This window comes from Engystomops pustulosus, chromosome 5, assembly GCF_040894005.1.
Source record: "Engystomops pustulosus chromosome 5, aEngPut4.maternal, whole genome shotgun sequence".
In the NCBI taxonomy this organism is placed as follows: domain Eukaryota; kingdom Metazoa; phylum Chordata; class Amphibia; order Anura; family Leptodactylidae; genus Engystomops; species Engystomops pustulosus.
The window spans coordinates 4,503,050-4,516,149 of record NC_092415.1 but is presented as its reverse complement, the minus strand read 5'-3'; the positions used below and the strand labels follow the sequence as shown (position 1 = coordinate 4,516,149).

Genomic DNA, 13,100 nt, shown 5'->3' with positions numbered 1-13,100 from the left:
ATCACGGCTGCTAACACAGACCGGCATTGTTAGCTGCCGTCTGTGTGAGACGTGGCCGGGAGAAATCCCCTGCGCACGCCGCACTTTGACCCTGGATGCGCGGCAGTGCGGTGACGTCATCACGCTGCCGCGCATCCCTTGCCAGTCGGCGCGGGCGGCTCCAGCAGCAGCAAGAAGATGGAAGCGAGGGCCTGTCAGCGATATGTGAGTTGAAGGGAGCAGTATAGAAAATGCTGGGGACCGAGAGTGGGGGACCTCCTGTATATAAAATGCAAGGACAGGATAAAAAAATGCAGTGTGAGGGTCCTAGTATGGAAAGTGCAGATGGGAGAGGGACCGCATGTGACATACAGAGGGACCACGGGAGGGGGAAGGGCCCAATATAAAAAATGCAGGATGGAAGTTACAAAGGGTGAGGGGGGAGTACTAAACATGCAGGGGAACAGGAGGTGGATTATTCCAGTATTATTCCAGTAAGGTAATACAGGTTAAAAGTAATGGGGTGCAGTATCAAGAATACATGGTGATGGGTGGGGGCAAGGGGGGGGGGTAATGGAAAATACAGGGGGACTGTGGGAGACAGGATGGAAAATGCAAAGTGGGGGGGCAATCCTGGGAGAGGGGGGATTACTCCACTGAGGAAAATAGCTGTGGGAAGAGATGTGGAGGGGCAGTAAGGAACACACAGAGGAGGCACTATAGAAAATACTGAAGGAAGAGGGTGCCCAGGATTAAAAATACTGTGAGGAAAGGGGCACAGTATATAAATTGCAAGGGTGGGGACAATAAATAAAATGTATTTTATGTAAATAAACAATTAACCCCTTAGCGTTGCAGCGTTTTACATTCATTTTTTTGCTCCCCAACCTCAAAAAGCTATAACTTTTTTTTTCTGTGTACAGAGTTGTGTGCGAGGGCTTATTTTCTGCATTACAAATTTTACTTATCAGAGATGCTATTTATTATTCAATTCCATGGACTGAGAAGCTGGAAAAAAATTCCAAATGTGGTGAAATTGGCAAAAAAATTTCTTGTGGGCTCGGTTTTTACGACTTCAACTGTGCGCTCCAAATAACACGTCTACTTTATTCTTTGGTTTTCTACGATCACGGTGATACCAAGTAAATAAAGGATTTATTTTGTGTAAATACATTTTCAAAAATTCAAACAATGTATACAAAAGAAATAAATTTGTTTTGCCATCTTTGGTGCTATTAACTTTTTCTTACTGATGATCAGCTCATTTAATTTTCACTGCTACCATTTTGAGGATTGCGCAACCTTTTGATTGCTTGTTCTTATAATCTTTATGTCATGTAAAATAGCGTTTCTGATATTTGGGCGCTATTTTCCACTATGGGGTTCACTGCTGGCAATAACCATTTTATATTTTGATAGATAGGTACACGGCAATACCTAACATGCTTGTGATTTTTACTGTTTATTTCATTTTGTATCAGTTCTATTTAAAGGGGGTGATTTGAAATTTTAATTGTTATTTATTTTTTTAGACCCTCTGGAGTCTGTATTTCTCCTTTGTATATACTGTATTGTAAAATATGTCATTTTTGCAAAGGATTTATTACAATGTGCCATAATCTGCAGAAACCATACAGCCTTGGCAATCGATCGCTGCTCCCTCATGACGTCAGGGGGAGCAGCAATCTCAACCAAGATCGCAGCGCCCATGTAAATGTCGGCGGCATTCAAGGGGTAAACGTTGATAGCGATGGTTGTTTGCTGCAATATGCAGCACCCTGTAAGCCCTCTTCATAAATCCTTAACAGCTTGCTTACTGAAATATCCGTCAGTGAGTGTTAAGGAGTTAAAGGGAACCTGGCAGCAGGGAGTGTCGTAGTAAGCAAGCTTCATTACCTTGTACAGTGTGTAATCCTCATCCCTTACTTGTACTCATTAATGGAGTGTACTGTTGCAGCAAGAAAAATGTAAGTGTAATCCATGTGATAAGGAGCATGAAAAAGTCAGGGAGGGGGTGTAAAGTGAAGTGTGATTAATGCCTCTACACTGCCTGAATTTGAGGAGCATTAAGCTCCTTTTCTCCCTAACTTTGTCATGCTCCTTACCACATGGATTATACTTACGAACGGGTTGAATGTGTCAAGATACCTTTGATAATTTTGGGGGCTCTATGTAATAATACAACCAAATAATGTCAGGAAATTATGTATAAATTAATAAGTAGGTGATTGGAAGGCACCACATTTTAATTTATTAGGGGTACAGTATAATTTATTCAAGGGCTATAGAGTAATGGTAAATTCAGGGTCGCAATATAATTTTTGATATATGCAGGCGGCACAGAGTGGGTTTTATTATGGGGGTATATTTGATAATGGAGGGGACGTGTGGTCAATTTGGTTATGGGGATAAATATTACAGTGTGGGACATTTCAGGTGTCAGGTGACATTATATATACTGTAAGTGACTGTGGTATTTTTACTTGCACAGTGTGGAGATGTGCTGCCAGAATCTGAAAACATCTGTTTGAAAATTCTGCAGCCGGAAGTCATGGCACTTCTGGACATAAAGTAGAAGAATAGAAGTCCTGTATTTTGTCAGTTAAAAGATCAAACTTCTGCCTCTTTCTGATTATTCCTGTAGTAACTGACTAGACTTCTAGCATGAAAAAGCTCTTATCATGTATAGTGCTTTATCTATAGAGTCAGTAAGCCAAGTCTGATTGGGTGACTCATACAAAGCAGCTGCAGGATTTGCAGCGATTGATTACTTCTGCCTGTCAGGGACAACACAGTGAATACAGTGTTCTCTAGGACCACTAAGTACAGGGATTTAACAAGATATGTTTCTGCATCAGTGTAGCTACAGCATTCTCAAGGTATATTTGGCTCATAATGCATCAAATCAAATGGTGGATTTCCTTTAGTGTCATCCCTGCAGACTTAGTTTACAAACCAAGAGCCATGCACTAGCAGAGAGGGGAGGAGAAAGCGGAACTTTATATCATATTCTGCTTCTTCCCCCTCCAATGCCTACACATTTCTAGACACCATGGATATAGGTCGTATTTATATGTAGTAGTAGTAGGGTGGGCCCCCAGAATCATTTTCACCTGTGGGCCCCTGGTACCCCAGTCCGACCCTGTGTAAGTGCATTGTCTTGCGATACAATTTAAAAAGTTAAATTCCGCTCTCAATCCGAACCACTCAGACCGTCCAATGGCACGTCCCCTAAATTGTGTCGCATGGAAGCAGCGCAGATGCACAAAAGGGTTATGTGCGCCATAATCCCAGTGCAGACACTTGCTCAATACCTATGTGTAATCCCCGAAAACGGTGCAAAGTCCGACGAAAGTGCAGCGTGCGACCCTTAGTAAATGAGCCCCAATGTAATGGGGGTCTTTTACTAAGGGCCCGATTCGCGTTTTCCCGACGTGTTACCTGAATATTTCTGATTTGCGCCGATTTTCCCTGTATTGCCCCGGGATTTTGGAGCACGCGATCGGATTGTGGCGCATCGGCGTCGGCATGTGTGCGACGGAAATCGGGGGGGGGTGGGGTGGGCGTGGTCGAACGAAAACCCGAAGTATTTGGAAAAACTGCCGCATTTAAAAACGGAAAATGTGTAGCGGAGCTTGCACTTACCTTCACTCAGCCGGCCTCGGTGAACTCTAGCGCGTTCCGATGCTCTTCAGCGCAGCAGCGCCACCTGGTGAACGGCAGAGGAACTGCCTTAGTGAATCCCGGCCGGACCCGAATCCACCGCAGAGAACGCGCCGCTGGATCGCGAATGGACCGGGTAAGTAAATCTGCCCCAGTGTCTCCCACAGATTATTACACCACTTACAGCACAGAAAACCCTCTAACTCTGTGGATTAAAGGCTGATGGGTGTTAACTATACTGACACATCGGGGCTCATTTACTAAGGGTCCGAACGCCGCACTTTCGTTGGGGTTCCTAAATATTTCCGTTTTGCGCTGAATTGCCTCAGGATTTTGGCGCACGTGATAGGATTGTGGCGCATCCGTGCCGGCTTGCATGCGACAGAAATCGGGGGCGTGGTCGCCGGACAGCCCGACGGATTCATACAAACTGCGGAATTTAAAAAAACTAAATGTGTCGCAAGATCAGGAAGAATAAGGGGAACTCCGGGGACCTGAGCGGGGAAGCAACACATACAGGATATCGGGCGCAGGATATTAGTGACTCCCTGCACAGCGCATTATACACGGACAATGCACTTACATGCACCAGGAAGAAGAAGGTGAACTCCAGGGACCTGAGCGGGGAAGCGACACATGGAGGATATCAGGTGCAGGATCTTAGTGACTCCCCGCACAGCGCATTATACACGGACAATACACTTACATGCACCAGGAAGAAGAAGGTGAACTCCAGGGACCTGAGCGGGGAAGCGACACATGGAGGATATCGGAGCACGATCTTAGTGACTCCCCGCACAGCGCATTATACATGGACAATGCACTTACATGCACCAGGAAGAAGAAGGAGGTGAACTCCAGGGACCTGAGCGGGGAAGCGACACATGCAGGATATCGGGCGCACGATCTTAGTGACTCCCTGCACAGCGTATTATACACGGACAATGCACTTACATGCACCAGGAAGAAGAAGGTGAACTCCGGGGACCTGAGCGGCGAAGTGACACATGCAGGATATCAGGCGCAGGATCTTAGTGACTCCCCGCACAGTGCATTATACACGGACAATGCACTTACATGCACCAGGAAGAAGAAGGTGAACTCCGGGGACCTGAGCGGCGAAGTGACACATGCAGGATATCGGACACACGATCTTAGTGACTCCCCGCACAGCACATTATACACGGACAATGCACTTACATGCACCAGGAAGAAGAAGGTGAACTCCGGGGACCTGAGCAGGGAAGCGACACATGCAGGATATCGGGCGCAGGATCTTAGTGACTCCCTGCACAGCGCATTATACACGGACAATGCACTTACATGCACCAGGAAGAAGGTGAACTCCTGGGACCTGAGCGGGGAAGCGACACATGCAGGATATCGGGGCACGATCTTAGTGACTCCCCGCACAGCGCATTATACACGGACAATGCACTTACATGCACCAGGAAGAAGGAGGTGAACTCCGGGGACCTGAGCGGGGAAGCGACACATGCAGGATATGAGGTGCAGGATCTTAGTGACTCCCTGCACAGCGCATTATACACGGACAATGCACTTACATGCACCAGGAAGAAGGTGAACTCCGGGGACCTGAGCGGGGAAGCGACACATGCAGGATATCGGGCGCAGGATCTTAGTGACTCCCCGCACAGCGCATTATACATGGACAATGCACTTACATGCACCAGGAAGAAGAAGGTGAACTCCGGGGACCTGAGCGGGGAAGTGACACATGCAGGATATCGGGTGCAGGATCTTAGTGACTCCCCGCACAGCGCATTATACACGGACAATGCACTTTTGTGAACTCTGGGGCCGGGTAAGTAAATGTGCCCCAATGTATCACCACAACCGAGTCACAATGTCACGGGCGCGCAGCCCTTTCCATCTACACTGCACCAGGAATCTTCCGTGGTCGTGTGAGCAAGATTTTTAAAGCGCATTTACGTAAAAACAATGTGAATTGAATATTAGGTTGGGTTCACACATCGCGTTTACACTGCATTAGCATTGCCAGGAGAAGACGTATGAATCTGGAATCATTTATACCTGAAATGCCGTGCATCACATTCACGAAAGGTTTTAGACTAATTTTAGGCTGTTTTCCGACTCGTACGAAAAAAGGGCGTGTCCTTGGTAAAAGGGGGTGTGTCTGCGCCTGAAATAACCAATGCAACACCAGAAAATTCAATATTTTGGTTCAGCAGACTAGACCAATGAATAGGAGGCGCAAAGTAGGACTCATCAGTCTCCATCATCCAGCATCAGACTCCGGGATTATCTGTCCAGTCCTAATCTGCCCTGGTCTAAAGCAATGTGTATACTGCATTTACAGAAACGCTATGGGGGACATTTATCTCTGCAAATCTGTTCTCTGTTGTTTCATTTTTGCGCAAAACTTTGTGCAATTTGTGTCAGCTGCAATTATTTTGCCTAATTTTATGGCAAAGGTGTTTTAAATGAATTCTCGGGGTAACAAATATTTGTATCATTGTTTGGGGCTGTGCAGCGCTGCGTAACGCGGAGTTTACTATTACGATTATTTTTGGGGCGCAAAAAAAAAAAAATAATCGTTCAGTCACTTCCTCCTGGAGCAGGTGTAGGATTTGCCTCCTGTGTTTACTGCAAAGGGGCCCACTGAGGCTCTGTCACCCAGGGGCCCACTGAGGCTCTGTCACCCAGGGGCCCACTGAGGCTCTGTCACCCAGGGGCCCACTGAGGCTCTGTCACCCAGGGGCCCACTGAGGCTCTGTCACCCAGGGGCCCACTGAGGCTCTGTCACCCAGGGGCCCACTGAGGCTCTGTCACCCAGGGGCCCACTGAGGCTCTGTCACCCAGGGGCCCACTGAGGCTCTGTCACCCAGGGGCCCACTGAGGCTCTGTCACCCAGGGGCCCACTGAGGCTCTGTCACCCAGGGGCCCACTGAGGCTCTGTCACCCAGGGGCCCACTGAGGCCCTGTCACCCAGGGGCCCACTGAGGCCCTGTCACCCAGGGGCCCACTGAGGCCCTGTCACCCAGGGGCCCACTGAGGCTCTGTCACCCAGGGGCCCACTGAGGCTCTGTCACCCAGGGGCCCACTGAGGCTCTGTCACCCAGGGGCCCACTGAGGCTCTGTCACCCAGGGGCCCACTGAGGCTCTGTCACCCAGGGGTCCACTGAGGCTCTGTCACCCAAGGGCCCACTGAGGCTCTGTCACCCAGGGGCCCACTGAGGCTCTGTCACCCAGGGGCCCACTGAGGCTCTGTCACCCAGGGGCCCACTGAGGCTCTGTCACCCAGGGGCCCACTGAGGCTCTGTCACCCAGGGGTCCACTGAGGCTCTGTCACCCAGGGGTCCACTGAGGCTCTGTCACCCAGGGGTCCACTGAGGCTCTGTCACCCAGGGGCCCACTGAGGCTCTGTCACCCAGGGGCCCACTGAGGCTCTGTCACCCAGGGGCCTACTGATACCTGGAGCCGACCCTGGATGTAAGGCAGGCTTAAATGATCCCACCCTCTATGGGTTTGTTAGATATAGCAATGTATATAGATATACATCATTACAGGTGAGCACTTTAATTTCAAGGATTAACTATTTATATCTGATCTACACATTTATTACATTGTAATTGTTATTCTGCCTTTACAAACTAATATTTTACATTAAAAAAAAATGTAAACATTTTTTGATGGCCATTTTAAACTAAATTAACCAGCACCAAGATAAATATCACAACATGCGATTAATGAAATAAAGGCAGATAATTATGAGACATTTATCACAACATTAAAAGACGATGTCAAATAAGGCAGAAACCTAGAACAAGGTCTCTATCAATGCAATACTAAGCCCCCCCCTCTGTGTGTGATACTAAGCGCCCCCTCTGTGTGTGATACTAAGCGCCCCCCCTGTGTGTGATACTAAGCGCCCCCTCTGTGTGTGATACTAAGCCCCCCCCTCTGTGTGTGATACTAAGCGCCCCCTCTGTGTGTGATACTAAGCGCCCCCCCTGTGTGTGATACTAAGCGCCCCCTCTGTGTGTGATACTAAGCGCCCCCCTCTGTGTGTGATACTAAGCTCCCCCCCTCTGTGTGTGATACTAAGCGCCCCCCCTGTGTGTGATACTAAGCGCCCCCTCTCTGTGTGTTATACTAAGCGCCCCCCCTGTGTGTGATACTAAGCTCCCCCCCTGTGTGTGTTATACTAAGCGCCCCCCCTGTGTGTGATACTAAGCGCCCCCTCTGTGTGTGATACTAAGCGCCCCCTCTGTGTGTGATACTAAGCGCCCCCTCTGTGTGCGATACTAAGCGCCCCCTCTGTGTGCGATACTAAGCGCCCCCTCTGTGTGCGATACTAAGCGCCCCCTCTGTGTGCGATACTAAGCGCCCCCCTCTGTGTGCGATACTAAGCGCCCCCCTCTGTGTGCGATACTAAGCGCCCCCTCTGTGTGTGATACTAAGCGCCCCCCTCTGTGTGTGATACTAAGCGCCCCCCTCTGTGTGTGATACTAAGCGCCCCCCTCTGTGTGCGATACTAAGCGCCCCCTCTGTGTGTGATACTAAGCGCCCCCCTCTGTGTGTGATACTAAGCGCCCCCTCTGTGTGTGATACTAAGCGCCCCCTCTGTGTGTGATACTAAGCGCCCCCTCTGTGTGTGATACTAAGCGTCCCCTCTGTGTGTGATACTAAGCGCCCCCCTCTGTGTGTGATACTAAGCGCCCCCCTCTGTGTGTGATACTAAGCGCCCCCCCTGTGTGTGATACTAAGCGCCCCCTCTGTGTGTGATACTAAGCGCCCCCTCTGTGTGCATACCTCCCAACGATTTTTTTACCCACAGAAGCCACAACCTAGCCACGCCCCCTAACCACACCCCCTGGCCACGCCACTGCTCATACCTTCAACGCATCCACTGGCACCAATGTATATTTATGTATATAATTGGGGGGCATATTCCACTCCCCCTAGACAACGAGCATGTCCCCCCCCCAGACAACGAGCATGCCCTCCTAGACAACGAGCATGCCCCCCCCAGACAACGAGCATGCCCTCCTAGACAACGAGCATGTCCTCCCCTAGACAACGAGCATGCCCCCCCCAGACAACGAGCATGTCCGCCCCCAGACAACGAGCATGCCCCCCCCTAGACAACGAGCATGTCCCCCCCAGACAACGAGCATGTCCCCCCCAGACAACGGGCATGTCCGCCCCCAGACAACGAGCATGCCCCCCCCTAGACAACGAGCATGTCCCCCCCAGACAACGAGCATGCCCCCCCTAGACAACGAGCATGCCCCCCCTAGACAACGAGCATGTCCCCCCCTAGACAACGAGCATGCCCCCCCCTAGACAACGAGCATGTACCCCCCCCTAGACAACGAGCATGTACCCCCCCTAGACAACGAGCATGTACCCCCACCTAGACAACGAGAATGTACCCCCACCTAGACAACGAGCATGTCCCCCCCTAGACAACGAGCATGTCCCCCACTAGACAACGAGCATGTCCCCCACCTAGACAACGAGCCTGTCCCCCCCTGTGGCTGCGTGCCCTTTTTTGTGTGTTTGTGTTATTTTTGTCTTCCAGGACCGTGCCTGCTGTGGACTGCTTCGGATTCGAAGGATTACGTCTATGACCGACATTTCTAACAAATAAAATGGTCAATGAGGGTGTGTCTGCGTCTTTTGTTCAATAAAATTTTCTGAAAACGGTGTGATTATTTATTTTTTTGCGACACTCTTCATAGTTTGCCGTAGTAGTGGTGCCGGCTAGGTGACGGTGCTCATTACTAAGGGCTGGCCTTAGTGTTTGCCTTAATTTTTTTGGCAAATTCACACTAACGCCCATACCATTACCCTGGTACCCACCGCCACCAGGGGTGCCGGGAAGAGCCGGGTACAAACCAGTACCTGACCGTCTATAGATGGTCAGGTGCTGGGGCGGCTGCAGGCTGTTATTGTTGCGCTGGAATAGCCCCCTAACAGTGGCCTATCCCAGCTCAGTAATGGCGGCTGCTGCTGCTTTATTGTATCAGGCTGATTTGAAAAATAGGGGCACCCCATGCCGTTTTTTCTTCAAATTTTTGACAAAAATATGCGTGGGGTTCCCCCTTTAAATGGGGCTCCCAGGCTGTTTCCCCCATTTTTACAAAAAAATGGGGGGAAAAACGGCATGGGGTGCCCCCTATTGTTCAAATCAGCCTGATACAAAAAAGCAGCAGCAGCAGCCATTACTGAGCTGGGATAGGCCACTGTTAGGGGGCTATTCCAGCGCAACAATAACAGCCTGCGGCCGCCCCAGCACCTGACCATCTATAGACGGTCAGGTACTGGTTTGTACCCGGCTCTTCCCGGCACCCCTGGTGGCGGTGGGTACCGGGGTAATGGTATGGGCGTTAGTGTAAATTTGCCAAAAAAATTAAGGCAAACACTAAGGCCAGCCCTTAGTAATGAGCACCGTCACCTAGCCGGCACCACTACTACGGCAAACTATGAAGAGTGTCGCAAAAAAATAAATAATCACACCGTTTTCAGAAAATTTTATTGAACAAAAGACGCAGACACACCCTCGTTGACCATTTTATTTGTTAGAAATGTCGGTCATAGACGTAATCCTTCGAATCCGAAGCAGTCCACAGCAGGCACGGTCCTGGAAGACAAAAATAACACAAACACACAAAAAAGGGCACGCAGCCACAGGGGGGGACAGGCTCGTTGTCTAGGGGTCAGGGGTAGACATGCTCGTTGTCTGGGGGGGGGGGAAATGCTCGTTGTCTAGGGGGGGGACATGCTCGTTGTCTAGGAGTCGGGGGGAGACATGCTCGTTGTCTAGGGGGGGGGGGAATGCTCGTTGTCTAGGGGGGGAAATGCTCGTTGTCTAGGGGGGGGGACATGCTTGTTGTCTAGGGGGGGGAGACATGCTCGTTGTCGCAGTAAAGGGGAGGGGTCCTATGGAGCGCAGTAAAGGGGAGGGGTCCTATGGAGCGCAGTAAAGGGGAGGAGTCCTATTGAGCGCGCAGTGAAAGCCATAAAAAACACATTTGATATTTTCCTTCCCGCTTCCCAGTACAGGGCCTGGAATATTTAATACTGTCACTAGGAAGTATAATTTGTTACGCAGAAACAGGCCGCACACAGCTCTGTACGTGGAAAATTAAAAAAGTTATTGATTTTTGAAAGTGGGGAGTGAAATATGGAAACGCAAAAATCGTTCCGTCAGAGTAATGGAGCAGGCGGCCGTGTATGACCATTCTGCTCCATTACCGTCATAGAGCGATGACATGGACCTTATGTGGACCCCAACACACCCCTCGTTTTCATGATCTATGGGGGTCACATCACTGAAACCCCCACACATCAGCAGGTTAAGCCCTGTCCTATGGATAGAGCCTAACTTGTATTTGTGGGAAAACCCCTTTAACCCCTTAACGCTCTGCGCCGTAGCTCTACGACGCAGAGAGTATAAGGAGTGTATGAAGAGGGCTCACGGGCTGAGTCCTCTTCATACAAGGTGGGGGGTTTTGCATGTTGCAGGAAACCCCCACCGCTAATAACCGCAGTCGGTCATTGTCGCCGGCAAAGTCTTTTTTACGATCGCTGTGCCCCCGAACGTCATCGGGGGCGGCGATCGTTTGCTGTGGTAGCCTCGGGTCTTCTTTTGACACGAGGCTACATGGCTTCTGCAGGTTCGTTACAATGAGCCAGAAGTATTGCTGTATATGGTAGGAGCGATCTGACCATCTAGGGTTAATGTACCGTAGATGGTCTAAGAAATAGTGGAAAAAATAAAAAAAATTTATAAAATATTAAAAATTCTAATCACCTCCCTTTCCCTAGAACGGATATAAAACATAATAAACAGTAAAGATCACAGACACATTAGGTATCGCCGCGTCCCAAAATGCCCGATCTATCAAAATATAAAAACGGTTACGGGCGGCGGTGACCTCCGAGGCGGGAAATGGCGCCCAAATGTCCGAAATGCGACTTTTACACCTTTTTACATCACATAAAAAATGAAATTAAAAATGATCAAAATGTCGCACAGACCTCAAAATGGTAGCAATGAAAACGTCGGCTCATTTCGCCAAAAATGACCCCACCCCCAGCTCCGTGCACCGAAATATGAAAAAGTTATTAGCGTCAGAAGATGGCAAAAATTTTTTTTTTTTTTTTTTTGCACACATGCGTTTAATTTTTGAAAATGTATTAAAACACAATAAAACCTATAAATCCGGTATCACCGCGATCGCACCAAACCAAAGAATAAAGCTGAGGTGTTATTTTGAGTGCACAGTCAAAGTCGAAAAAACTGAGCCCACAAGAACGTGACATGTGCGGTTTTTTAAAAAATTTTTTCCACATTTGGAATTTTTTGCAGCTTCGCAGTACACGGCATGTTAAAATAAATAACATTACGGGAAAGTAAAATTTGTTACGCACAAAATAAGCCCTCACACAGCTCTGTACACGGAAACATGAAAAAGTTATGGATTTTTGAAGTTGGAGAGCGAGAAATGAGAGAAAAACCCTCCGTCCTTAAGGGGTTAAGGGATTAAGTATATGGTACAATAAAAGCAGAATAGAAGGGCACTGGGGGGGTTAGGGATGGGGGCAGGGGGTCTATGGAGGAAAGTGTTTAACCCTTTGCTGCCTGCAGTCACTGTAGAGTACCTGTTATCACACTGCAGCAGCTGCACACACTCGGCTCTGCTTCATCAGACGAACTTCAGTGAGGAGCAGGAGGAGGTGGGGGCAGGGAGCCATTGATGTAGCAGAGCTGGAGAGTTCCTGCCTGCACGGAGGATGATCCCCTGGGGCTGCTGTGCAGGGGCAGTGCAGAGAACATGACACTCTGCACTGCTCCATCCATCCATCCATCCATGTGCCTGCAAGTGGCAGCCTGAGGACAGGGAGGGCTCTGCCTCCCAGGGGAGGGGATGGGGGAGGTGCCGGCTCTGCAGCAGACAGCCCGGGAGCTGGAGAGGAGGAGGACGCTGCACCCCGCCCCCTGGCTTCTCTGTATCCTGAGCAGGACGGGGGCGGGACTCGGGGGCGGGACTCGGGGGGGCGGGACTCGGGGGCGGGACAAAACGGAAAAATCCGTGAAAACTCAAAAAAACCGGGACTTTCACTTAACGGTCCGTGCAGGCGGGACAAGGGTTAAAAAACGGGACTGTCCCGCCCAAAACGGGACGGTTGGGAGGTATGTCTGTGTGTGATACTAAGCGCCCCCTCTGTGTGTGATACTAAGCGCCCCCTCTGTGTGTGATACTAAGCGCCCCCCTCTGTGTGTGATACTAAGCGCCCCCCTCTGTGTGTGATACTAAGCGCCCCCTCTGTGTGTGATACTAAGCGCCCCCTCTGTGTGTGATACTAAGCGCCCCCTCTGTGTGTGATACTAAGCGCCCCCCTCTGTGTGTGATACTAAGCGCCCCCTCTGTGTGTGATACTAAGCGCCCCCTCTGTGTGTGATA

General features: G+C 49.7%; 1 protein-coding gene across 1 annotated transcript in view; it reads right to left on the bottom strand.

Moving 5' to 3' along the window:
• The window catches only part of LOC140132375 (cytochrome P450 2C20-like), a 56,262-nt gene that overhangs the window by 39,999 nt on the left and 3,163 nt on the right, over window positions 1-13,100 (bottom strand). The window lies entirely within an intron of this gene.